Genomic DNA, 25,572 nt, shown 5'->3' on the forward strand with positions numbered 1-25,572 from the left:
GCCAGGCACTGAACTAGGGGCTGGCGATACAGAGGCAAACACATCAAATCTCAGCCTTCCTGGTGCTTACATTCTGCTATGTGAAAAGAGCAACAGACACTGCATGAAGAAAATTTATTAAAGAGGCTAAAAGGCAAAGAATTAAGGGCTAGAGAAGTAGCTCAGAGGTAAAATGCTTGCCTAGCCTGTGGGAAGTCCTGGATTCAATTCCTAGTAATGAAAAATAAAAAGTTGCTATAGGCTGCTATTAGTAAATGCATTACTTTGTCTTGAACAAGCTCTATGTAGTAACTGTAATCTTCCCCCCACCCCCACCCCAGGTACTAGAGATGGAAGCCAAAGGCAGTTTACCACAGAGCTACATCCCCAACCCTTTTTAAAGATTTGAGGCAGGGTGTTGCTAAATTTCCCAGGTTGGCCTCCTACTTGCCATCCTCCTGCCTCAGCCTCCTGAGTCGTTGAGATTGCAGGTATGTGCCACTAGCTATGTAATGTTAAACAGTGTAACTACCATATCTATGCTTTGTCTTTTAATTCATAAAATACAGTTTTCAAACCAACTTAATGGAGATATAATTCATATACCACACAATGTAATTCACCCAGTGTCTTCAAACTGGCCTCATTAACTTGGCATCATGATTTCAAAGTTCATCTTCATTTTAGGTTGTCCCTTTTATTGCCAAATATTATTCTATAGTATAGATACACCATATTTTGTGTATTTTTCAATTTATGGACATTTGTGGGGATTAGGAGGTTTTGTGTTTGTTTTTGCTTTTTTTTTTTTTTTGTACTGAGGATTGAACTCAGGGGTGCTTTACTACTGAACTACTCTTTTTATATATTATTTTTAGACAGGGTCTCGCTAAGTTGCTAAGGCTCAAGTTAAATTGCGGAGGCTGACCTCCAGCTTTCAATCCTCCTGCCTCACCCTCCCAAGTTCCTGGAATGCTGCTTGTGCCACTGCGGCTGACTATTGTTTCTATCTTATGAATATTATGAGCAATGTTGTTATAAATATTCGTTTAAAATTTCTTAATATGAACAAATGTTCAATTTTCTAGTATGCACCTAGGAGTGGAACTGCTAGGTCATATGCTAACTCAGTCTTTTAATATTTTGAGGACTGCGGGTGTAGCTCATTGGTAGAATACTTGCCTAGCATGCACAAGGACTGGGGTTTAATCCCTAGCACTGAAACAACAAAGAAAATACTTGGAGGGACTGTCAAACTGGTTTTGGAAATGGCTACACAATTTAACATTCCCATCATCAGTGTATGTGAGTTTAAGATAGAGTTTTAATCGTTTCTCCCAGCAGTGTATGGATTCTTTTAAGTTAATAAACTTCCAGTGTAGGTCACAGAGTAGGTGTTCAAAGAACTGCTATCATTCTGGGTGATGCCTTTCCTATCAGAAACTTTCAGAGGCAGGTTTTGAGAGTCTTAATGGAGAACACTGATCTACATGCAGTTTGTGTGGGAAGCACATCTTTCAAAATTGGCCTTGAGGTGGGCAGAATCCATCTCATAGCACAGAATGAGAACCAGGAGCTTGAGTGAGTGAAGAACTCAAGCTAAGAGGCTTTGACATCAGATGAACCAGGGCTTAAGTTTGGCTTCCAGCACTTACTACCTCTATGGCCTAGATGCAGCCTGTTGCCATGGTAGGAAAACAAGGGAAATGATGATCCCTGCCCAGGGCCCAGTAATTGTTACATGGGATATTACATATAAAGGGTGCTTAGCACAGAACTTAGTTCACAGTGAATATTTGATACATGACAGTATGTAGTTTGAGAGATTAGAGCTAGGCTGGGGTATAGCTCAGTGGTAGAACACTTGCCTAGCATGCAGGAGACCCTAGGTTCAATCCCTAGCACTGAGGAAAAAAACATTAGAAATAATTTCCCAATTTCAAATGAATTAGAGAGTCCAGAGGAGAGAGATTTATTTTTTTCTTTCCACATTTTTATTAGTGCATTATAGTTGTACATAATGATGGGATTTGTTGTTAAATATTTGTACATGCAAACAGTATAATATAATTTGGCCAATATCATTCCCCAGAGACTTATTATTTTTACAACAGTTTTAGAACTACAGAAAAATTACCAAGATGGTACAGAGAGTTCCCCACATAACACTCTAGGTTCCTCTGTTAGTAAAGTCTCACATTATTATGGTATAATTGTTACAATTGATGAATCAGTACAGTGTTATTATTAAAGACCTTTTTTTATTTAGGTTTCCTTAGTTTTCACCTGATGTCCTTTGTTACAAGATCCCACATTAAATTCAGTGTGTCTCCTTAGGCATCTCTTGACTGTGACTCCCAGATTCTCCTTGTTTGTGTGTGTGTGTGTGTGTGTGTGTGTGTGTGTGTGTATTTAGTAGTTGATGGACCTTTATTTTATTTATTTGTATGTGGTGCTGAGAATCAAACCCCGTGCCTCACGCATGCTAGGCATGCGCATTACCACTGAGCCACAACCCCAGCCCCTCTCCTTGTTTTTAATATTCTTTTTTTTGTGTATGTGTGTGTGTGTGTTTGTGTGTGTGTGTGGTGCTAAGGATTGAACCCGAGGGCCTTATGCATGTGAGGCAAGCACTCTACCAACTGAGCTACATCCCCAGGCCGATAATCTTTTTTTAACATTATTTTTTAAAATTATACATGGACACAATATCTTTATTTTGTTTATTTATTTTTATATGGTGCTGAAGATTGAACCCAGTGCTTCACATGTGCGAGGCAAGTGCTCTGCCACTGAGCCACAACCCCAGCCCTGTTTTTGATAATCTTGACAGATTTTATCCCAAGGCCTCTCACATGCCCAGCAAATATTCTACCACTGAGCTCTACCCACAGACCCCAACTATACTTATTAATGCAGTAACATGGTGTTTCTATACATGTATACATTAGGTAGTATTTAAATCAGGTAAGCATATTTAGATTCACAAACATTTACCATTTCTTTATGGTGAAAACTTCAAAATAATTCTAGATACGTTATTGTTATCCTTGATCACACAATAAAATGCCATTTTAATCACAACACATCATATCAAGATGATTTATCGCTGTTGATGTTGACCTTGATCAACTGGCCCAGGTAGTGCTTGTCAGAGTCCCCCTCTTTTCTTGCTGTATTCTTTGGAATAAAGTCACTCGTTCTACTTCATTGAGGGCAGAGTATGGATCATTTAGAATACTTCATGGAAGATTTATCTCTTCTCCCCCATTTATTTATTTATTCAGTTATTTAAGTGTTTATTTATTTTGGTACTAGAGATTGAACTCAGGGGTTCTTAACCATTGAACCACATCCCAGCTCTTTCTTTAAATATTTTTAGTTGTAAATAGACACAAATCTTTATTTGGTTTATTTATTTTTATGTGGTGCTGAGGCTCAAACCCAGTGCCTCAAATGTGTGATACAAGTGCTCTACCACTGAGCCACAATGCCAGCTCCCTTTTTAGTTTTTATTTTTAGACAGGATCTCACTAAGTTGCTGAGGTTGGCCTCAAACTTGCAATCTTCCTGCCTCAGCCTCCTGAGTCACTGGGATTAGAGGCATGCATCAACACACCCAGCTCTCAATTATTTATTTATATTACTATGGACTCATGGACATTTATTTTGCAATTGAGACTAAAATATGGTGCTACTTTATTATTCTCAAGTTCTAAATTATTTCACTTATTTATATATGTATATATATGTATGTGCATACTGGGAATTGAACCCAGCGACAGGTGACAGTTTACCACTGAGCTACATCCCCACTAAATTTATTTTTTATTTTGAGTCAGTGCCTTGCTAAGTTGCTGAGAACCTTGCTTACTTATTGTGATCCTCTTGCCTCAGCCACCTTAGACAGTGAGATTGTAGGCCTATGTCGCCAAACCCAGCTTTTACAGTTTTAAATTGGCTCCTGTGGCCAGACATAGTGGCACATGCCTGTAATCCCAGGAGGCCGAGGCAGGAGAATTGCAAGTTAGAGGACAACTTCACCAATTAAACAAGTCCCTAAGCAATTTAGGAAGACCATGTCTCAAATAAAAAATAAAAGGACTGGAGATGGAGCTCAATGGTAGAGGCACGTGGGTTCAATCTCCAGTACAAAAAAACGGGGAGGGGAGCTCCTGTGCCTATGTCCCTTTGTGTGGCACAGCTGTCTCCAGCATATATATATATATATAATAGTTATAGTCGAACACAATACCTTTATTTATTTTTTTATGTGGTGCTGAGAATCGAACCCAGTGCCTCCTCACACATGCTAGGCAAGTGCTGTACCACTGAGCCCCAGCCCGTAGCACCAATACTTTTATTGTTTGTACTTTTGTATCTTTGGAAATTTGTCTTATGCATATATATATATATATATATATATATATATATATATATATATATATTAACTTAAAAATAACAGCTAGTGGGCTGGGGTTGGGGCTCAGTGATGAGTTCTTGCCTAGTACATGTGAAGCACTGGGTTCAATCCTCAGCACCACATAAAAATAAACAAATAAAGGTATTGGGTCCAACTACAACTAAAAAAAAATTTTTTTTAAATAAGAGCTAGTGTAATTAACACAGCAGGACAAGGTCCTGAAGACCTATAATCTCAGTGACTGGGGAAACTGAGGCAGGAGGAGCCCAAGTTCCTATTTAGTAAATCCTTAAGCAAATTAGGAAGACCTTGTCTCAAAATAAAGAATAAAAAGGGGGGCTGGGGATGTGGCTCAAGCGGTAGCGCGCTCGCCTGGCATGCGTGCAGCCCGGGTTTGATCCTCAGCACCACATACCAACAAAGATGTTGTGTCTGCCGAGAACTAAAAAATAAATATTAAAAATTCTCCCTCCCTCCCTCCCTCCCTCCCCCCCCCCTCTCTCTCTTTAACAAAAAATAAAAAGAGGTGGGAATGTAGCTCAGTGGAAAAGCACCCTGCGTTGAATCCCCAGTAACAAGAAAAAATCAACATTCATAGCCTATAAAAATGTAAAGTTTCCTTCCTTTCCCTGATCACACCCTCCTTTGTTAGTTTCCCCTTCCTACAGACACCTTATTGATTTGTTTGTTTCTCCAGGAATTCTTTCCTCTTTTAAACAAAAGTTTACATGTAGTACATACAGTTCCTGCATAGCTATTTCTTGGGGATTGTTCCATGTTCCATTTCAGCACATAGAAATCTTCTTCCTTTTTAACCTCTGTATAGTGTGCCACTGCAAGACTATACAATAATATATGTAACCAGTGTCCGTCAATAGCATCTACATTCTTTCTGTTCTTTTTCTAGAACAAGGAGTGCTTCAGTGAATACCTACATTGCACACTTGAGCAAATACATCTTCAGGATAGATTTCTAGAAGAAATTGCAGAGTCAAATAGTATATGCTTTCAGAAGTTAGGTAGATGTTGCCAATTTGTCCTCCACAACTTTTACTAATTTAGGAAGATGTTGCCAATTTGTCCTCCACAAAACTTTACTCATCTTGACTCTCAGCAACAATCCCAAGAGGTCCTGTTTCCCCATGCTCTTGCTAACAGGGAGAAAAAACAAGATTTTTGGTCTTTGCTAATTTAATGGGTGAAAAGTGGTACTTGCAGAAGTTTTAATTTGCATTTCTAAAAATTATGAGTGAAGTTGAACATCTTTCATATATTTAAAAATCAATTGTGTGGGCAGGGATTGTGGCTCAGTGGCAGAGTGCTTGCCTCGAACATGTGAGGTACTGGGTTCAATCCTCAGCACCACATAAAGATAAATGAACAAAATAAAGATATTGTGTCCATCTACACTTAAAAAATGTAAAAAAGGATAAATCAATTGTGCTTTTGTTTTCTGTGAATTTTCTTTAGGTCCTTTGCCTATTCCTTACTCATCTCCTCCACCATCCTGGCCTTTAGAATTTTTACAATCTATGTTTTGTGCCTAAATGAAAGCTACTTGTTTATTTAAGTCATTAACAAAACCCAAGTATTTATTGGTTATCTCCTGTGTATTAGAGTGTGTTTTAGTATTTTATTTTATTTATTTTTTTGGTACTGGGGATTGAGCTCAGGGACACTCTACCACCGAGCTACATGCTCAGCCCTTTTTATTTTTTGAGACAGAATCTCACTAGGTTGCCAAGGCTGGCCTCAAACTTGTGATCCTCCTGGCTCAGCCTCCCCATGTGCCACCAGATTCTTCTGGAGTCTGTGTTAGTAACCTGGCAGTGAACAAAGACGACAAGTGGGTAGGAGGTGTAGCTCAGTGGCAGAGTATACAATTAGCATGCCTGAGGCCCTTGATTCAATCCTCAGCACTGCAAGACAAACAAAATGAAAAAATTGAAAAACTTTAAAAAGGTCTTGGTTTCCTGCTGACATGTTCACATAAGGCCACTCAAATGTGTGTTCCCAAATGTTCTTAGAATTAGATGGTGGTAATAGTTGTACAGGTTTGGAATACACTAAAAAAAAAAAAATCACTGAATTATACACCTTATTTTTTATATTTTGCAGTGCTGGTGATTGAACCCAAGCCCTCTGATGTGCTAGACAAGAGCTCTGTTACTGCACAACATTCCCAGCCCAGGATTATATACTTCAAAGGGTACATTTTGCCAGGTGCAGTAGTGCTACCTGTAATCCCAGAGGCTCAGGAGACTGAAGCAAGAAGATTTCAAGTTCAAAACCAGCCTCAGCAATTTAGCAAGGCCCTAAGCAATTCAGTGATACCCTGTCTCTAAATAAAATACAAAAAAAAGGGCTGGGGATGTGCTTCAGTGGTTAAGTGCCCTGAGTTCAATTCCTTGTACCCCTCAAAAAGTACATTTTATGATATGTAAATTTTTGTCACTAATGATAATAAAAGAATACTCCCAGAACCTTGCTGGTCGTAGCGCAAAGACTGGAAACAACCTAATTGTATCTCCACAGGGATCTGCTAAATAAACTGGTACAACTGTCAGTGGTTAAACATCAGGGGGTTGATAAAAAGGAGATGTGTCTGCATTTGCAGATGTGGAAGATATGGAAAAGCTATATGTGATTATATTTAGTTAAAAAAATTAAGGTAAAGAATTGCATATAATCTGAGGTCAGTAGGAGAGACCTTGTGTAGCACAGGAGAGGCCCTGGATTCCATCTCCAGTACTGCAAAGAATGAAAGAAGAAAAAAATTATGTGTAGAGTATGGTTTGTTACCAATTACATTAGACAGCTAATGTGCGGTGCAGGAGCAGGGCTCAATTGCACATGCCTGTAATATCTCAGAGATTCGAGAGTCAGAGGCAGGAGGATTGCAAGTTCCAGGCCAGCCTGGGGAACTTTGTGACACCCTGTCTCAAAACAACAACAACAACAACAACAATAATAATAATAGGTGGGGTTTCAGCTCAGTGGCAGAATGCCTGTGGGTTAAATCCCCAGTACTGCAAAACTTAAAAAAGAAAAAGAATGTAACACTTGGCTTTGGACACTCAGTGGTACAGTATGTGCTCAGCATGCTCCAGAACCCCAGCAACAAAAAAGAATAAAATGTTCTCATAATGATACAGCAAAGCAGGCAGGACTGATACAACTATTCCCATTTTATACATGAGTACACTGAGGCTCAAAAGTGAAAAGGGCTCTTGCAGACTTAGTGAAAAGTTCAAGATGGGCAGTTGTTTAGGGTCAAAGTACTAGTTTGAATCCTGGCTTTGTTGTCTTTTGATATTAAACTAATCACCTCTCCCAGACTGAGAGTTAACCACTTATATCAAAAAGAAACAAGGCCAAGGCCTTCAACTTCACAGGACTTTGAGGATTGAAAGCTGCTGTCAGCCAGATATGGTGATGCACAACTAATCCCAGCTACTCAGGAGGCTGAGGCAGGAGGATCACATACTTGAGGCCAAAGTTGGCAATTTAGTGAGACTCTATCTAAAAAAAAAAAAAAAAGACTGGGACTGTGGGAATGCAACTAACTCAGTGGTACATGCCCCTGGGTTCAACCTCAGTAGCAAAAAATAAAAGTAAAAAAATAGACTACTAAGGCGCTTAGATCATAGTAAATATCCAAGAAATAGCAGCTATTTGGGTTATTATTATGTAAATATTTTAAATAACAACAACTGCTAACATTCTGGAACAAAGTGTCAAGCCTTCTGTTAGGTTCCCAGATGAGACTGAACTCTGGTCTGTCTTTCCCTAATACCAGCTTCTCTCTTCTCAACCCCACTGTAAGTGAGCTTCAGAAGCTCTCAGTGATGCAGATGAATGTGGACCTCCATTAACAAAACAATGACCCTGTTGAAGTATACAATGGAAATGTTTAAAACTCTGAAAGGAGAGAAATAAGTTAACAAATTTTTATCAATATATACACCTTCACTAGTCCTTAAACACTTCCCAGAGGTTGTGGACATAGCTCCCTAGCTCCGCGGCTCAGGGCTTGTAAAACAGGTGCCAGGCCCAATCCCCAGCACCAAAAAGAAGAAAAGAAAAAACACTTCCCGAAACCTGCTGGGAGAGCACAGATTGGACCAACCATCTTTAAATGAAGTAGATTCCGTTACTCAAACTCACCACTTTTCAGGTTAATGCAGGAAAAATGGGGAGGTAGGATGCTAACCTCTAGAGGCTTTGGTGAATGTATAAATAGCTTGGCATTTGCTAGAACCAAATTTTCTTCCTTAAGTAAATCAGTTTAGGGCTGGGGATGTGGTTCAAGCTGTGGCGCACTCTCCTGGCATGCGAGCGGCCGGGGTTCGATCCTCAGCACCACATACAAACAGGGATGTTTTGTCCCCCGAATACTAAAAAATAAATAAATAAATAAATAAATAAATATTAAAACTCTCTCTCTCTCTCTCTCACTCTCACTCTCTCTTAAAAAAAAAAGAAAGAAAAGAAAGAAAAGAAAATCAGTTTATTTTTTCCCCAAATCTCCTCACCCCACCAGTACCTGAGGACAGGCAATTGTAGATCCCCTTAGATTCTGAGCCCACACACTGGTGATCACAGAGCTACTGCCAGTTTCCTGGGGAAGACAGGAGGAAGGAATGAGGTGTGGAATAAGACCCGAGAATGACTAGAGCCACCCTGCTAGGTGTGGAACAGGCCAATTAAATAAAGAATAGCTAAAACACACACAGAGTTTTTCCATGTGTGTGAAGATATTCACTACCAGGGTCTCCACTGAAATCTTGTTTGAAAATCTAGAGAATGGAAATGACTCACGTGTTCAAAATAAGGCATCAATTAAATATATCTTTAACCACTGAACTACATCCTAACCCTTTTATTTTGAGGCAGGATCTCACTAAGTTGCTTAGGGTCTCAGTAAATTGCTTAGGACCTCGAACTTGCAGTCCTCCTGCCTCAGCCTCCTGAGTCATTGGAATTATAGGTGTTCACCAGCATGCCAGATGTCAATTTAAACAAACAAACAAAAAAAGCGGGGGACGTATGTAGCTCAGTGTTAGAATGCCTGCCTAACATGCACAAAGTCCTGGGTTCAATATCCAGAACTACAAAAAAAAAAGTTTTGATAAATTCACACAATAGACTAGTATGACCTCTAAAAATGCGAATTCAGAGTACAACTGGGCATCATGGCGTATACCTGCAATCCTAGCAACTTGGGAGCTAAGAAAGGAGGATTTCAAATTCAAGGCCAGACTCAGCAATTTAATGAGGCCCTAAATAATTTAGCGAGACCCTGTCTGAAAATTAAAAATACAAAAAAGGGCTGGGAATATGGCCCAGTGGGTAAGTGGCCCAGAGTTCAGTCTCTGGCACCAAATAAATAAAAACAAAAATGAAAAGAGCTCAGTAGTAAATCACTCCTGGACTAAATCCCTAGCACCAAAAGCAAGCAAGTAAACAAACAACAAAACAAAACAAATGAGGTAGATCCCAGTGTACAGATCTCGAATTATCTTAAAGAATTATTATTAATAGCGCTGGGGATGTGGCTCAAGTGGTAGTGCACTCGCCTAGCATGCGTGAGGCACTGAGTTCAATTCTCAGCACCACATAAGAATAAAATAAAGATATTGTGTCCACCTAAAACCAAAATAAATAAATAAATAAATATTAAAAAATTATTATTATTAATAAGTAAATGTGGGCTGGGGTTGTGGTTCAGTGGTAGAGCGCTCGCCTAGAATGCACAAGGCACCGGGTTCGATCCTCAGCACCACATAAATGTAAAATAAAGATATTGTATCCACCTAAAGCTTAAGAATAAATATTTTTTAAAAAATAAGTAAATGTGATGTCTCATGTTCCTGCATAGGGAGACACGCCATTATTGTAAAAAATATAGATTCTCTCCAAACTGATCTGTAAGAAAAAATGCAATGCTAAAAAAAAAAAAAAAATCACACCACGTTTTTTTGTGAAATTCGCCAAGCTGATTAAGAAAATGTAAAGCGGGGCTGGGGCTGGGGCTCAGTGGTAGAGTGCTCGCCTAGCATGCATGAGGCACTGGGTTCGATCCTCAGCACCACATAAATGTAAAATAAAGATACTGTGTCCACCTAAAATTAAAGAATAAATATTTAAAAAAACATAAAAGAAGAGGTAAAGAACAGAAAGATAATTTTAAAGAAAAATAAAAAGACTTGCTCTATTAGAATTGTTATAAAGTGGTAGTGACAAAGACTATGTATTGCTGCTAGGGAAAGGAATTTACCAATTTTTTTTTTTTAAGAGAGAGTGAGAGAGGAGAGAGAGTGAGTGAGAGAGAGAGAGAGAGAGAGAGAGAATTTTTAATATTTATTTTTTAGTTCTCGGCGGACACAACATCTTTGTTGATATGTGGTGCTGAGGATCGAACTCGGGCCACACGCATGCCAGGCGAGCACGCTACCGCTTGAGCCACATCCCCAGCCTGGAATTTACCAATATTAACTCATGAATTTTGATAAATGACAGAAGTAGGGACTACTCCATAAGTGGAACTGGAAAAAAAATGCCATCCATATGGGAAAAAATAAAATTAGATCAGTGCTTCATACTACACAAGTCAACTCCAGATATGAAGACTTAATTAACAAAGCAAAACTAAAACTTTTCAAAGAGAAATTTTGGGGCTAGGGATATGTTAGAGCACTCACCCAGCATTATGCCAGGCCCTGAGTTCAATCTCCAGAATAGGGCAGAAGTGTGTGAGGGGTAGGGGGAAGAAGAAGAAGAGGAAGCAAAGAAAGAAAGGATGAATCAATTTTTGACTTTAAAATGATAAAGAATCTCTCAGAACACAAAAGGTAAAAACAAACAAATACAAAAAGTTCACTGTAAAAGAAAATTAGGGAGGAGTATAGCTCAGTGGTAGAGGACTTGTCTGGCATGTGCAAAGCCCTGGATTCCATGCCCCATACTGCTTAGAAAAAGAAAATAGTAATATATGAAACTCTATTAAAGAAAATGAAATGATAATCTGTAAATATGAAGGATATACATTGAAAATATTTGTAAACTTTTAAAAAAATATCTATTTTATTTTAGCCCACGTATAAGCTCTTAAGAATATATATTGAGATAATCTAAATGTCTCCGAAGGGGCTGGGGTTGTGACTCAGTGGTACAGCACCTGCCTAGCACATGTGAAGCACTGGGTTTATCCTCAGCACCATATAAAAAAAATAAAATAAAATAAAGTTAAATGCCTTGTAAAAATCAATGAAGGACAAAAGCCAGTAGGAAAAAATAGAAAAGTCTTTTTTTTTTTTTTTTGTACCAAGGATTGAATCGAGGGGTGCTTAACCACTGAGCCATATCTCCAACCCTTTCTTATTTTTTATTTTGAAATAGATCTCACTAAGTTGCTCAGGGCTTTGCTAAATCACTGAGGCTGACTTTGAACTTGCAATCCTCTTTCCTCAGACTCCCCAGCTGCTGGGATTACAGGCTTGTGCCACTGTACCAGCTCAGCTAAAGTCCTGAACAGGCATTTCAAAAAAGTGTAAACATGGCTTAAAAGCTTATGAAAAGAGGCTGAGACAGGAGAATCGCAAGTTCAAAACCAACCTCAGCAATGGTGAGATGCTAAAAACTCAGTGAGACCCTGTCTCTAAATAAAATACAAAATAGGGCTGGGGATATGGCTGAGTGATTGAGTGCCCCTGAGTTCAATCTCCGGTACAAAAAAAAAAAAAAAAAAAAAAAAAAAGCTTATGAAAAGATGTTCAACATCATTAGTAAAGAAGGAAATACCATTTTATATCCAGTCTATGGGGGAAATACCAAGTACTGGAGATGATCTCTCCTGTATATTTCTGGTGAGAGTATACATTCATGAAGATATTTTGAGGTAGAAAATAAACTTTATAATTCTCTTGTAAAATTGAACATTTCAGACCTTTTGGTACTAGAGATTGAACCCAGTGGCGCTTTACCACTGAGACCCCTTTTAAACAAGTTTGTTTTTTTTTTGGTACCCGGGATTGAATTCAGGGGCACTCAACCTCTGAGCCACATCCCCAGCCCTATTTTGTATTTTATTTAGAGACAGGGTCTTACTGACTTGCTTAGCACCACTGCTGAGGTACCTCAGCAACCTCACCATTGCTGAGGCTGGCTTTGAACTCAAAGAAAAAAAAAAAAAAGTCTGAACTCAAGATCCTCCTGTCTCAGCCTCCCGAGGTGTTGGGATTACAGGCATGCGCCGCTGCGCCTGGCCTAAACAAGTTTTATTTTAAAACAGGGTCTTGCTAAACTGCTGAGATTTGCCTTGAACTTGCGATCCTCCCACCTTAGCCAGCTCAATAGGTGAGATTACAAGTGTGTGTTACCATCCCTAGCCTAAAGTTCTTTGTACACAAGGGGTCTTGGGTTCAATTCCCAGCACTGAAACACACACACACACACACACACACACACACACAAATAAAGTCCTTTTTTTAGAAAAAAATTAGTTGTAGATGAACACAATATCTTTAATTTTGTTTGTTTGTTTATTTATTTATTTAAAGAGAGAAAAGAGAGTGAGTTTTTTAATATTTATTTTTCAGTTTTCGGTGGACACAACATCTTTATTTTATTTTTATGTGGTGCTGAGGATGGAACCCAGCGCCCCGCGCATGCCAGGCAAGCGTGTTACCGCTTGAGCCACATCCCCAGCCCATATTTATTTATTTTTATGTGGTGCTGAGGATTGAACCCAGGGCCTCACACATGCGAGACAAGTGCTCTACCACTGAGCTACAACCCCAGCCCCTAAAATCCTTTCTTTAAGAAAAAAAAAAGTGTACTGAATGGTATCATTTGTGTAAAAATCCTTACAAACATCCATTGGCCATACACATAAAATTCTATATTTAGCCGGATGGAGTGTTACATACCTCTAATCCCAGTGGCTTGGGAAGATGGCAAGTTCAAAGCCAGCCTCAGCAATTTAGCAAGGCCCTGAGTAATTTAGCAAAACTTTGTCTCAAAATAAAAAATATAAAATAAAAAGAGCTGGGGATATAGCTTAGTGGTAAAGTTCCCCTAGGTTCAAATTACTCAAGCTAGAAATGTAAATGGTTGTCCATCACAGTATTGTACAAAGTTTGCTACACATCATGATACACCCACACAATTGACTATTAGGCAGCTATTTAGAAGTATGAGATAAATCTACATGTATTGACCTATTAAGATATCATATGTATCTGTAAGATAAAAAGGCAAAGTGTAGAACAGTATATCATTTGTAGGGATAAAAGACATACTCATGAACAATTTCTTGAAAGAAATACAAGTAACTATTAACAAACATTGACTACTTCTGGGCAGAGGCACTAAGGAGTTGAGAGAAAAGAGAATTATTTTTGGCTTGTACTTTCTAACATTTAACCTTTTGTTTTTTCTTCTTGGTACCAGGGATTGAATTTAGGGACACTCAACCACTGAGCCACCTCCCCAGTCCTATTTTGTATTTTATTAGAGACAGGGTCTCACTGAATTGCTTAGCACATCACCATTGCTGAGACTGGCTTTGAACTCTAAAATTTTGTTTTCACAAGGAACAAGCATCTATTACCTCTATAATATTTATTTATTTATTTATTTTTGTGGTATAGGGGATTGAACCTAGGGTTGCTCTACAACTGAGTTACATCCCCAGAACTTTTATTTTTTTTTTTAATTTTAAGACGGGGTCTCATTAAGTTGTGAAGTTATAAACTGGAATAATATGAAATATATTGCTCCGTACTCTGCTGTGTTCATGTTCTAAGTCATTATATCATTCTTTCTAATGGTTGCACATTATCCCATAAGACCATAACTGAACCAAGTAATCTCTAACTGCTGCAGTTTTAAGTTTTAAATTGAGAAATATAGGGCTGGGGATGTGGCTCAAGCAGTAGCACGCTTGCCTGGCATGAGCGGGGCGGTGGGTTCGAGCCTCAGCACCACATAAAAATAAAATAAAGATGTGTGTCCACCGAAAACTAATAAATAAATAAAATTGAGAAATATAACACATACAAGAATGTATAACAGATACACATTTTAAAATGCATAAAGGAATGCCTGTAATCCTAGCAGCTGGAGGCTGAGGCAGGAGGATCGTCAAATTCAAAGCCATTCTCAGGCCTTAAAGAACTCAGCAAGACTCTCTCAATGAAGATATGAAAAAGGGCTGGGGATGTGGCTTAGTGGTTAAGCATGCTGGGTTCACTCCCCAATACACACACACACACAAAGAAATGCATAAAGGACACACGTGTGTTACCTCTACCCTAAAAATATTTTTGTTGTTTTTAAGTATAAAAATAATAAGTATAAACCAGGGGTAGTGGCACATGCCTTTAATTCCAGTGACTTGGAAGCCTGAGGCAGGAGGATCCAAAGTTTGAGGCCAGCCTCTACAATTTAGGGAGTCCCTAAACAATTTAGCCACACTCTATCTCCAAATTAAAAAAAAAAAAAGGCTGGGGGGGGGCTGGGGATGTGGCTCAATTGGTAGTGCGGTCCCCTGGCACACGTGGGGTGCTGGGTTCTATCCTCAGCACCACATAAAAATAAAAAATAAAGATGTTATGGGCTGGGGATGTGGCTCAAGCGGTAGCGCGCTCGCCTGGCATGCGTGCGGCCCGTGTTCAATCCTCAGCACCACATACGAACGAAGATGTTGTGTCCACCGAAAACTAAAAAAATAAATATTAAAATATTCTCTCTCTCTCTCTCTCTCTCTCTCTTAAAAAAAAATTTAAGGGCTGGGGATGTGGCTCAAGCGGTAGCGCGCTCGCCTGGCATGCGTGCGGCCCGGGTTCGGTCCTCAGCACCACATACAAATAAAGATGTTGTGTCCGCCGAGAACTAAAAAAATAAATATTAAAAAAAAAAATTTAAGAGCTGGGGATGTAGCTCAGTGGTAAAGCACCTGTTCAATCCCCTGGTACCAAAACAAAACAAAAATGTAAGCGTATAGCTGGGTGTGGTGATGCACACCTGTAATCCCAACTACTCTGGAGGCTGAGGAAGGAGAAGCCAAAGTTTGAGGCTGATCTGTGCAATTTAGCCCCACCCTGTCTCAAAATAAAACATGAAGGCAGGGTGGCATACACCTGAATCTCAGCGGCTGGGGAGGCTGAGATGGGAGGATTTTGAGTTCAAAGCCAGCCTCATCAAAAACGGTACAAAGCAACTCAGTGAGACCCTGTCTCTAAATAAAATACAAAATAAGACTGGGGATGTGGTTCAGTGGTTGAGTGCCCCTGAGTTCAATCCCTGGTACAAAAAAAAAAAAAAAAAAAAAGAAAAGAAAAAGATTCAAAAATCAGCCTAAGCAATTTAGCTAAACCCTAAGCAACTCAGGGAGACCCTGTCTCTAAATAAAATATTTTTAAAAAGGGCTGGGGGTGTGGCTCACAGGTTAATTGCCCCTGGGTTCAAACCCTGGAACAAAAAAAAAAAAAAATTCAAGAAAAGGCTGCTGAGCTTGGAGGGCATGCACACCTATAATCCACATAATCCCAGAGGCTCAGGAGGCTGAAGCGGGAAGATGGCAAATTTAAGGTCAGTCTCAGCAATTTAGCAAGTCCCTAAGCAACTTAGTGAAATCCTGTCTCAAAAAAAAAAAAAAAAAAAGAAGAAAGAAAAGAAAAAATTAAAAGGGCTGGTAATGTGGCTCTGTAATTAAGCACCCATAGGTTCAATCCCCAATGTAAAGAAAAGGGTTGAGAATGTAGTTCAGTGGTAGAGTGCCCCTGAGTTCAGTCCCAGTACTGCAAGAATTAATTAATTAAATTTAAAAAAATTAAAAGATGCAGTATTTTATGAATCATTTAGTGAATCATGGTTTTTCTTTTTTGGGGGAGCGCATCAGGAATTTAATTTAGGAGCACTCAACCACTGAGCCACATCCCCAGCCCTATTTTGTATTTTATTTAGAGACAGGGTCTCACTGAGTTGCTTAGAGCCTCTCTTTTTGCTAAGTATGGCTTTGAACTCGTAATCCTCCTGTCTCAGCCTCCTGAGCCACTGGGATTACAGGCGTGCACCACTGTGCCCAGCAGACCAGTTTTTCTTAATGATTGTATGTCACTTCACCTCAACCCATGTTCCTTTTTTTAAAAATATTTTTTAGTTGTTGATACACCTTTACTTTATTTATTTATTTATATATGGTGCTGAAAATCGAACCCAGTGCCTCACACATGCTAGGCAAGCACTCTACCGCTGAGCTACAACTCCAGTCCCCAACTCATATTCTTTTTTAAAATATTTTATTAGTTATTGATGGACCTGACCTTTATTTATTTATTTGTTTATATGTGGTTCTGAGAATCGAACCCAGTGCCTCACTCACATGCTAGGCAAGCTCTCTACCACGTTGCCACAATCCCAGCCTTCAACCCACATTCTTTTGAGGCTAAAATGGTCTTAACAGGCTGGGGTTGTGGCTCAGTGGTAGAGTGCTCGCCTAGCATGCAGAAGGCACTAGGTTCGATCCTCAGCACCACATAAATGTAAAAGGAAGATATTGTGTCCACCTACAACTAAGAAATAAACATATAAAAAAAAAAAAAGAAATACTTTTGGGGCTGGGGATGTGGCTCAAGCGGTAGCGCACTCGCCTGGCATGTGTGTGGCCCGGGTTCGATCCTCAGCACCACATACAAACAAAGATGTTGTGTCCGCCAAAAATTAAAAAAAAAATAAATATTAAAATATTCTCTCTCTGTCTTAAAAAAAAACATTAAAAAATAAAATAAAATAAAATGGTCTTAACATTGGCCAGTGGGATGGTTCATGTGTCTTTGTATTAGGACTTGGTTAATCTTTGAACGCTTCCTTGTTTCCTTGTTCAAAGAGATCTTCTGGGCTCACCCTGTACCTTCTCACCGTAGAAATGGATTCAGCTTTCCTCAACCAGAAGTTCCTTTTAGAGACCATAATCTGGGTGCTAAAGTGCATTGTTAAACAAAATTTAGTTTTATAGATAGTAATGTAGTCCTCTTTGTTCTGTGAAATGGTTATCATCATTTTTAGATTTCATTGATTATTCATGAGGGTGACATTTATTTATTTACACAGTACTGGGCCTCAATCATGATAGGCAGGTGCTCTATTACTGAGCTATCCCCCTAGCCCAAGGTCTTTTTTTTTAATTAATTTTTATTGGTGTATTACAATTATACATAATAGTGGGATTCATTGTGACATTATTTGTACGTGCACATAACAGAATTTGGTTGGTTTAATTCCCCAGTACCTCTCCCTTCTCCTTCCTAATTTCTAGTCCCCTTCCTTTACTGGTCTCCCTTCTATTCTCATGAGAGTCCCCCTTTTTTTTCTTTCTAGTTTTCACATATAAGAGAAAATTTAGGGGCTGGGGATGTGGCTCAAGCGGTAGCGCGCTGGCCTGGCATGCGTGCGGCCCGGGTTCGATCCTCAGCACCACACACCAACAAAGATGTTGTGTCCGCTGAAAACTAAAAAATGAATATTAAAAAAAAGAGAGAAAATTTATAACTCTTGATTTCTGACCATTTTTTCAATATATTTACTGGACTTTGGAATTTCCTTATCTCCCAACTACTTTTTCCTATTCTTTTTTTTTTTAAATATTTATTTTTTTAGGTGTAGATGGTCACAACACAATGCCTTTATTTTTTTTATGTGGTGCTGAGGATCGAACCCGGGTCCTGCCCGTGCTAGGCAAGCTATCTACCGCTGAGCCACAATCCCAGCCCCTACTTTTTCCTATTCTTTCTCTATTTGTTATTGTTGAACATTTTTTGCTTTTATAGACAATGTTGTGACAATCGTCTTTGCACATGCATACTTGGTTTGTTTGATGAATTCCTTAGGTAAATTTCTAAAAGTAGAATTTCTGAGGAAAAGATATTTTAAAAATTAAAAATTTAATGTTTATTATTTATTTAGTACCAGTTAACCGAGAGGTGCTTAACCACTGAGCTATATCCCCAGTTCTTTTTATTTTATTTTTTATTTTTATTTAATTTTTTTTGTTGTAGATGGACACAATACCTTTATTTTATTTATTTTTATATCGTGCTGAGGATTGAACCCAGTGCCTCATATGTTTGAGGCAAGCGCTCCACCACTGAGCTACAATCCCAGACTGCTCTTTTTGTTTTTTATTTTGAGACAGGGTCTCACAAAATTGCTGAGGCTGTCCTCTAACTTGCAATCCTCCTGCTTCAGCCTCCTGAGTTGCTTGGGTTACAGGATTGTGCTACCATGCCCAGCAATACTTTTTAAAAATATGTATTTTTTTAATTGTAGGTGGACACAATAACTTTATTTATTTTTATGTGGTACTGAGGATTGAACCCAATGCCTCACTCCTGCCAGGCAAGCGCTCTGCCACTGAGCTCCAGCCCTAGCCCCCAGCAATACTTTTTAAGGACAATTTTTTGGGCTGGGGTTGTAGCTCAGTGGTAGAGTGCTCATCTAGCACGTGCGAGACCCTGCTTTTGATCATCAGCACCACATAAAAATAAATAAAATAAAGGCATTGTGTCCAACTACAACTAAAAAACTCTTTAAAAATAAAGAAATAAAATGAACGATATTGTGTCCATCTACAACTAAAAAAAGTTTTAAAAAGAACAATTTTCCAAAAAGCCAATCAAAGCTGGGCACAGTAGTGCATGCCTATAATCCCAATGGCTAGGAAGGCTGAGACAGGAGGATCTAGAGTTCAAAGCCAGCCTCAGCAAAAGTGAGGCACTAAGCAACTCAGTGAGACCCTGTCTCTAAATAAAATACAAAAACAGGCTGGGGATGTAGCTCAGTGGTTGAATGTCCCTGAGTTCAAGGTCCAGTAACTACCCCCCCAAAAAAAAAGCCAGTCAAAAAGATTATATACATTATAGTTTCTATGGCAGCATGAATTCGCCTAATTTCCCACACCCTTCCTAGAACAGGTGTCTTGAAAATTTCTTATAGGGTTGGTGTGTTTTTGACTGTTGTGTTTGCTTAAGGTGTTCTGAGTTCAATCTATGAAGGTTCTGGAATTGGCTGTGTTCTCTTTCAACAGTTCCTTGCCCTCCCAGAGGGGAGACAGGTGTTAGCAGTTACCATCCTCTCCTAGCCCCCCTGGGACCTCAGACACTCTAAAGTTGCCTACTGGGGGCTCCTTCCAGAGGTTCTTCCCCAGGAAGAGTTATTTACTAAATCTGGCAAACCTACCTCCAGATTCCCTTTCTCCTTAAAGATTTCAATCTTCATAACCTCTCCCCTAGACTATAGCAATCACTTTTGAATCTCACCCCAATAGTCCATTCTCAACACAGTATATCTGGCCTTTGCTTCAAGCTCTGTTGCTACACTTAGAATTTGATCCCAAACTCCTTGGTCTTCAAAGCCCTCTCCTAGCCCAGAATCTCCTTTTAGATCTCATCTCCTGCTGCTCTCCTATGACATACAGTGTCCTGATTAAATCTTGTCAGGAGAGGCTGGATGCAATACTTACTTCTGCTGAGAATATTTTCCCCCCAAAGCATTTCTGTTCATATGTTATACTAGGGAAGACTTTCCAGACAACCTGTCCCCTGCCTCTTACCCCTTCTCCTCTATCATGATTTTTCTTTTTGTAATACTAGGAATTGAACCCAGGAATGCTCTACCACTGAACCACAACCCCAGCTCTTTTTATTTTTTTTTATTTTGAGATATGGTCTCACTAAATTGCTGAGGCTGGCCTCAAACTTGCAATCCTCCTGCCTCATCTTCCTAAACTGCTGGGATTACAGGCAAATGCCACTGTGCCTGTCTTATATGTTATTTTGAGACAGAGTCTCACTAATTTTCAGAAACTGACTTCAAATTTGTAGGCCTCTGTGCCCAACTCTCCAATAACACTCTGGCTTTAATTTCTTCATAAAACATATTACCCATAAAAAATAAATAAATAAAATAAAAAATAAAAAATAAACATATTACCCATTACTATTTTACACTGTTGTTTATATGTTTGCTCTTTATTTTTCCCCCACCAGGAACATAAGCTTGATAAAAACTTGAATTTTGATATTTTTTTCTCAATATTATCTCCCCAGTGCCTTGGCTAATGTGTGGAACATAATACACCTGAACTTGACAGGTATGGCAGTTGAGAGCACAGATGTCAGTCTTTCTGGGTTCAAGTCCCTGTCCTATTTTCCACCTGTGGAATTTGGGGCAAGTTACTTTAGCATCCCTTTTACCATCTGTAAAAGGCAGATGGTAACCTACTTCCTAGGGTTATTGTGAGAATTGGCTTTCTTTGTATAAAAAGGCTGATGTTCCCCATGGGTAGCCCACACCTGTAATCCCAGCCACTGGGGAGGCTGAGGCAGGAGGATCGTAAGTTCAAAGCCAGCCTCAGCAATTTAGCGAATCCTTGAGCAATTTAGCGGGACCCCATCTCAAAATAAAAACTAGGGCTGGGTGTGGCCCAGTGGTTAAACATGCCTGGGTTCAATCCCCAGTACACCCCCCCAAAAAAAAAGGTTGGTATTTAGTGTTTGTCATTATTTTATTTGTAAATGAATTTTTAAAAAAATTTTTTTAGTTGTCAGTGGACCTTTATTTCATTTATATGTGATGCTGAGAATCGAACTCAGTGTTTTACCCATGCTGGGCAAGTGCTCTAGCACTGAGCCATAAACCCAGCCCTTGTGAGTAAATTTAACACATACAAATTATTGCTATCATGTACATAAAACAGGCAACAAACAAGCCCTCGCTACTGATGTTTTCAATATGTCTGGGACTCAGTTAGACAATGGGTATAGGGCCTGTACTGATGTGAACAAGACAGATGAGAACTCAAGGGAGTATTTCTAATGTTATTCAAGTGCTGAGAAGCAAACAAGCACAATATTATAGGAGACTTAATGTAGCTGAAAGGAAGAGAAGGCTTCTGGAGGTAGTGACATTACCTTGGGGCTAAAATTCGTGGGTTTTAACTGGGTGGAGGGAAATAAAGAAGCAGTGTGAGAAAGCCCAGAGTGGAGAAAGAGCCAGTAAAGAAAGTGGATGAAGTAAAGAGGGCTGGGGGCAATGGCTGGAGAATTTGGCAGGGGCTCACCATGCTGTGTGTTGTGGGTCTCAGAAAGAAATTTCTTGGGAGGTAGGAAAAGACTTGAAGTAGAGTGGCTCTGTCACATTTTCCTTGGTTGTGGTACAGAGAAAACTTCAGGTCTATGTTGAACGTCCACCTCCCAAGAGACCGTTTTGTCTTCAATAGCATCTCCCCTAACCCTCTCCACCACTTTATGATGTTATGCATTCTCATTGGCCCCGATATTATGTTACACTCTCACATGATTGTTCTGTTTCACCTTTTGGCATGGAAACCCCACAGGAACTGGGAATTTGGTGGATGGAGAGACTGGCTACAGGGAGATCAATTAGGAGGCTGGTAGAGACTGCCAAAGACCAAGAACACTTACTTGCCAGGAGGTTAGAAGCAGCTGTTGAATGGAAGAGCAAGAAGCTAGAAAGCTTAATTCATCAAGAAGCTTTATTTGCATAATACTTTATATAAGACTGAGGAAATATCAATTGTCCATGGGGAGGTAGAGGCCAGGGCTAAGGTTCTCACCAGCTAGTTCTTGATTATAAATCATTGAAGTGTCAGGATTTAGGGGGGGGGGCTTCCAATAAATGGATAGTATGGAGGAACTTAAGATTTACTTAAGATTTAAAGATTTCTTTTAAGATTAAAATTTTTATTTAAGATGCTGGGCATGGTGGTACAAACCTGTAATCCCAGTGACTTAGGAGACTGAGGAAAGAGGATTTCAAGTTTGAGGCTAGCCTCAGCAACTTAGTGGGGCCCTAAGTAACTTAGTAAGACACTGTCCCAAAATAAAAAATAAAATGCTGGCGACATAGTTCAGTGACACAGTGTCCCTGGGTTTAATCCCCAGTACCCAACAAAAGTGCTTGCTCAGCGAGAGTGAAAACCTGGGTTCAATTCCCAGCACAGCAAAAAACAAAACAGGGTGGGTGTGGTGGCACAGGCCTGTAATCCCAGTGGCTAGGGAAGCTGAGGCAAGAGGATTGCAACTTCAAAGCCAGTGAGGCTCTAAGCAACTCAGTGAGATCCTGTCTCTAAATAAAATACAAAGAAGGGTTGGGGATGTGGCTCAGTGGTTAAACACCCCTCAGTTCAATCCTAGGTACTATATATATATATATATATATATATATATATATATATAGAGAGAGAGAGAGAGAGAGAGAGAGAGAGAGAGAGAGAGAGAGGGGAGAGGGAGAGAGAGAGAGAAAACAAAACAAAAAAAGGGAGATGTAATTGACAAAGCTAGGTGACTGGATAATGTGGGGTAGAGTAAAAGGGAAGATCTACACTTCTAGGTTTTTTTTTTTTTTTTTTTGTACCAGGAATTGAACCCAGGAGCACTTAAACACCGAGCTGTATTCCTCCTAGCCCTTTACTTTTTGAGACAGGGTCTCACTAAGTTGCTTAGGGCCTTGCTAAATTGATGAAGCTGATCTCTAATTTGCAATCCTCCTCCCTTAGCCTCTCAAGTCACTGGGATTACATGTGTGGGCCACCATGCCTGGCCATTTCTAGCTTTTCTAGTATGAGCAATCAGATAAATGATGAAGAGGTGAAACAGAACAGGTTTTGTGTTTCAGATCATAAGTTCACATTTGGATATGTGAATCAGAGGCTCTTAGGTGGCCACCTGTAGGAGGAATACAGGAGACAGAGGAGAATCCAAGTTTGATTTTTTGAACACTGAAAAATTTTAATCTTTATGTGATGACTCAGTACATTGCAGAGTTTTTGACTGACTCCAGGTTACCATTACAAACCTCAATTTTCAGTATGCCCAGTGAAGTATGATTATATCAGGGAACCCAAGTTCTAAGCTGGGAATAATTCTTGGGAGTCTTTTGCTTATCAGATGGTAATTAGAATGCACAAGAATATGATAAATTATGGGAGCCTTAGAGATTAGTGTTCTTTTCTTTTGAGATGTTTTTAGACAAATTAGCAGAAATGCTTACAATGTAAGTGCTTTCTGGTTACAATGTGGCTTCCCTACCTCACCTAGATGTTTTTTAATAACCTCCCGCCATTTCTAGCTCATGAATGAAGGGTCCATGTGAGAGTCCCAGAAACTTCATTAGTTTCAGGCTATTTACCTCTGTCCTTGAGAACACACTAGATGAGAGACGGCAATTGAGGAAAGAATCCTTAGGCACCCCAACAATTGATGGAGGGGGTCCAAGCCAGGAAGGTAGGAGAAGCTTGGGAAAGGCCAGCTTCAGAGAAGGCAAGGGGTATGCTCTTCACAGGCCCCTCATTGCCAAGTTCCAATTCTTCCTTTCTCTTTTCCCCATCTCCACTGCCACCTCCTGGCAAAAGGCTTCCATTACACTGGGTGATGTTCACAACCTCCCCATCTCCAGCCTTCAGGTATTCATACAGCCATCCTGTTAGATTAGTTTTTGTAAAGTGGATGTCTAACCTGGCCAATCCCCTGCTCAACAACTTTCAGTAGTTCCTTCTCATTCCAAAAGGCCCATACCTAACCTATACATGCTGGGTCTTTACCAATCTGGGTCCAAGTGACTTCCCTAACATCTTTTTTTTTTTTTTCTTCAATTCTTTTAGTTGTAGATGGACACAATACCTTTATTTGTTTTTATGTGGCGCTGAGGATTGAACCCATGACTCACATGTGCTAGGCAAGCACTTTACCACTGAGTCAGAACCCCAACCCTTAAAAAAAATTTTTTTAGATGTTGATTAACCTTTATTCATTTATTTATATGCAGTGCTGAGAATTGAACCCAGTGCCTCACACATGCTAGGCAAGTGCCTTACCATCAAGCCACAACCCCAGCCCTCTTAATGTCTGAGTATCCAACCCAACCTTTGGTGAGTTCTTTAACAACTCTTCTCCTGACGTAGCAGAATATTCTGCCATGATTTTTAACAAGCTCATCCCCAAATGAGAACAGGTAATCTTTTTTTTTTTTTTTTTTTAGCTGGAGTCTTGCTATGTTGCTGGTCTCTAACTCCCGGCTCAAGAAATCTTCCTGTCTCAGCTTCCTGGGTAGCTGGGACTATAGGTGTGCACCAACACACCCTGCAAGATTAAATTCTTGAGAGCAAGGACTGTGCCATCTTCCTTCCTGTCTTTGTCAGTGCACCCAGCAGAGAGTCTGACATGAAATGGCATAGAGGAAATACTATTCAGGACAGTGTGCTCACCAACATCCATATGCAAGAGATGATGCAAATTCCACTGCTTTCAAGAGCCACACAGAGAGGGGTGGGAGGGGAAGGAAGGGGCAGGGGGTTAGCAATGACGGTGGAATGTGATGGACATCATTATCCAAAGTACATGTATGAAGACATGAATTGGTGTGAATATACTTTATAAAAAGAGATATGAAAAATTGTGTTCTATATGTGAAATAAGAATTGTGATGCATTCCGCTGTCATGTATTTAAAAAATAAAAGCAATTAAAAAAGAGCCAAATTTGACAGATATGACAAATGTGTTCAGTTGCCCAGTGCAAAGGAATTGGGAATGGTGAGGTGCAAGTAAGTTGGAGACCTTATTCTCCTCCTGGAACTTCTGCTAATACTGAGAACATTTAAACACTGTAGTGGGCTGGGGATGTGGTTCAGTGGTTAAGTTCCCCGGGTTCAATCCTCAGTACCAAAAAACAAACAAAACAGATAAACAAAAAACAACACTGTATAGGGCTTCGGATGTAGCTCAGTGGTATGCATATAATGCCTATTATGTGCAAATAGGTAGGCACATAATGCCTATTATGTGCAAAGCCCTGGGTTCAATCCCCAGTACTGCAGAACACACACACAAACTATTTAAAGCATATACTGTAAGTTTAAGACTTTGAAATAGAGGTCCTAAAAACATTCTGCATTCAGAAGTTTCTTTGGGGCTTTCAAGTAATTTTACATCAGAGACTCTACCCCCATGTTATAGATTAGGAAACTGGGGATCAGAGAAGTGAAGTGAAATGCTCAAGGTTACTAACAAGGAATTAGTAGCACAAGGCTAAGTCCAACTCACTCAGACTCTACCTGACTTCCTCTCTTGTAAGTGTAATGGGAGGAGAT

This window comes from Spermophilus citellus, assembly GCF_964194105.1.
Source record: "Spermophilus citellus genome assembly, chromosome: 6".
Lineage (NCBI taxonomy): Eukaryota > Metazoa > Chordata > Mammalia > Rodentia > Sciuridae > Spermophilus > Spermophilus citellus.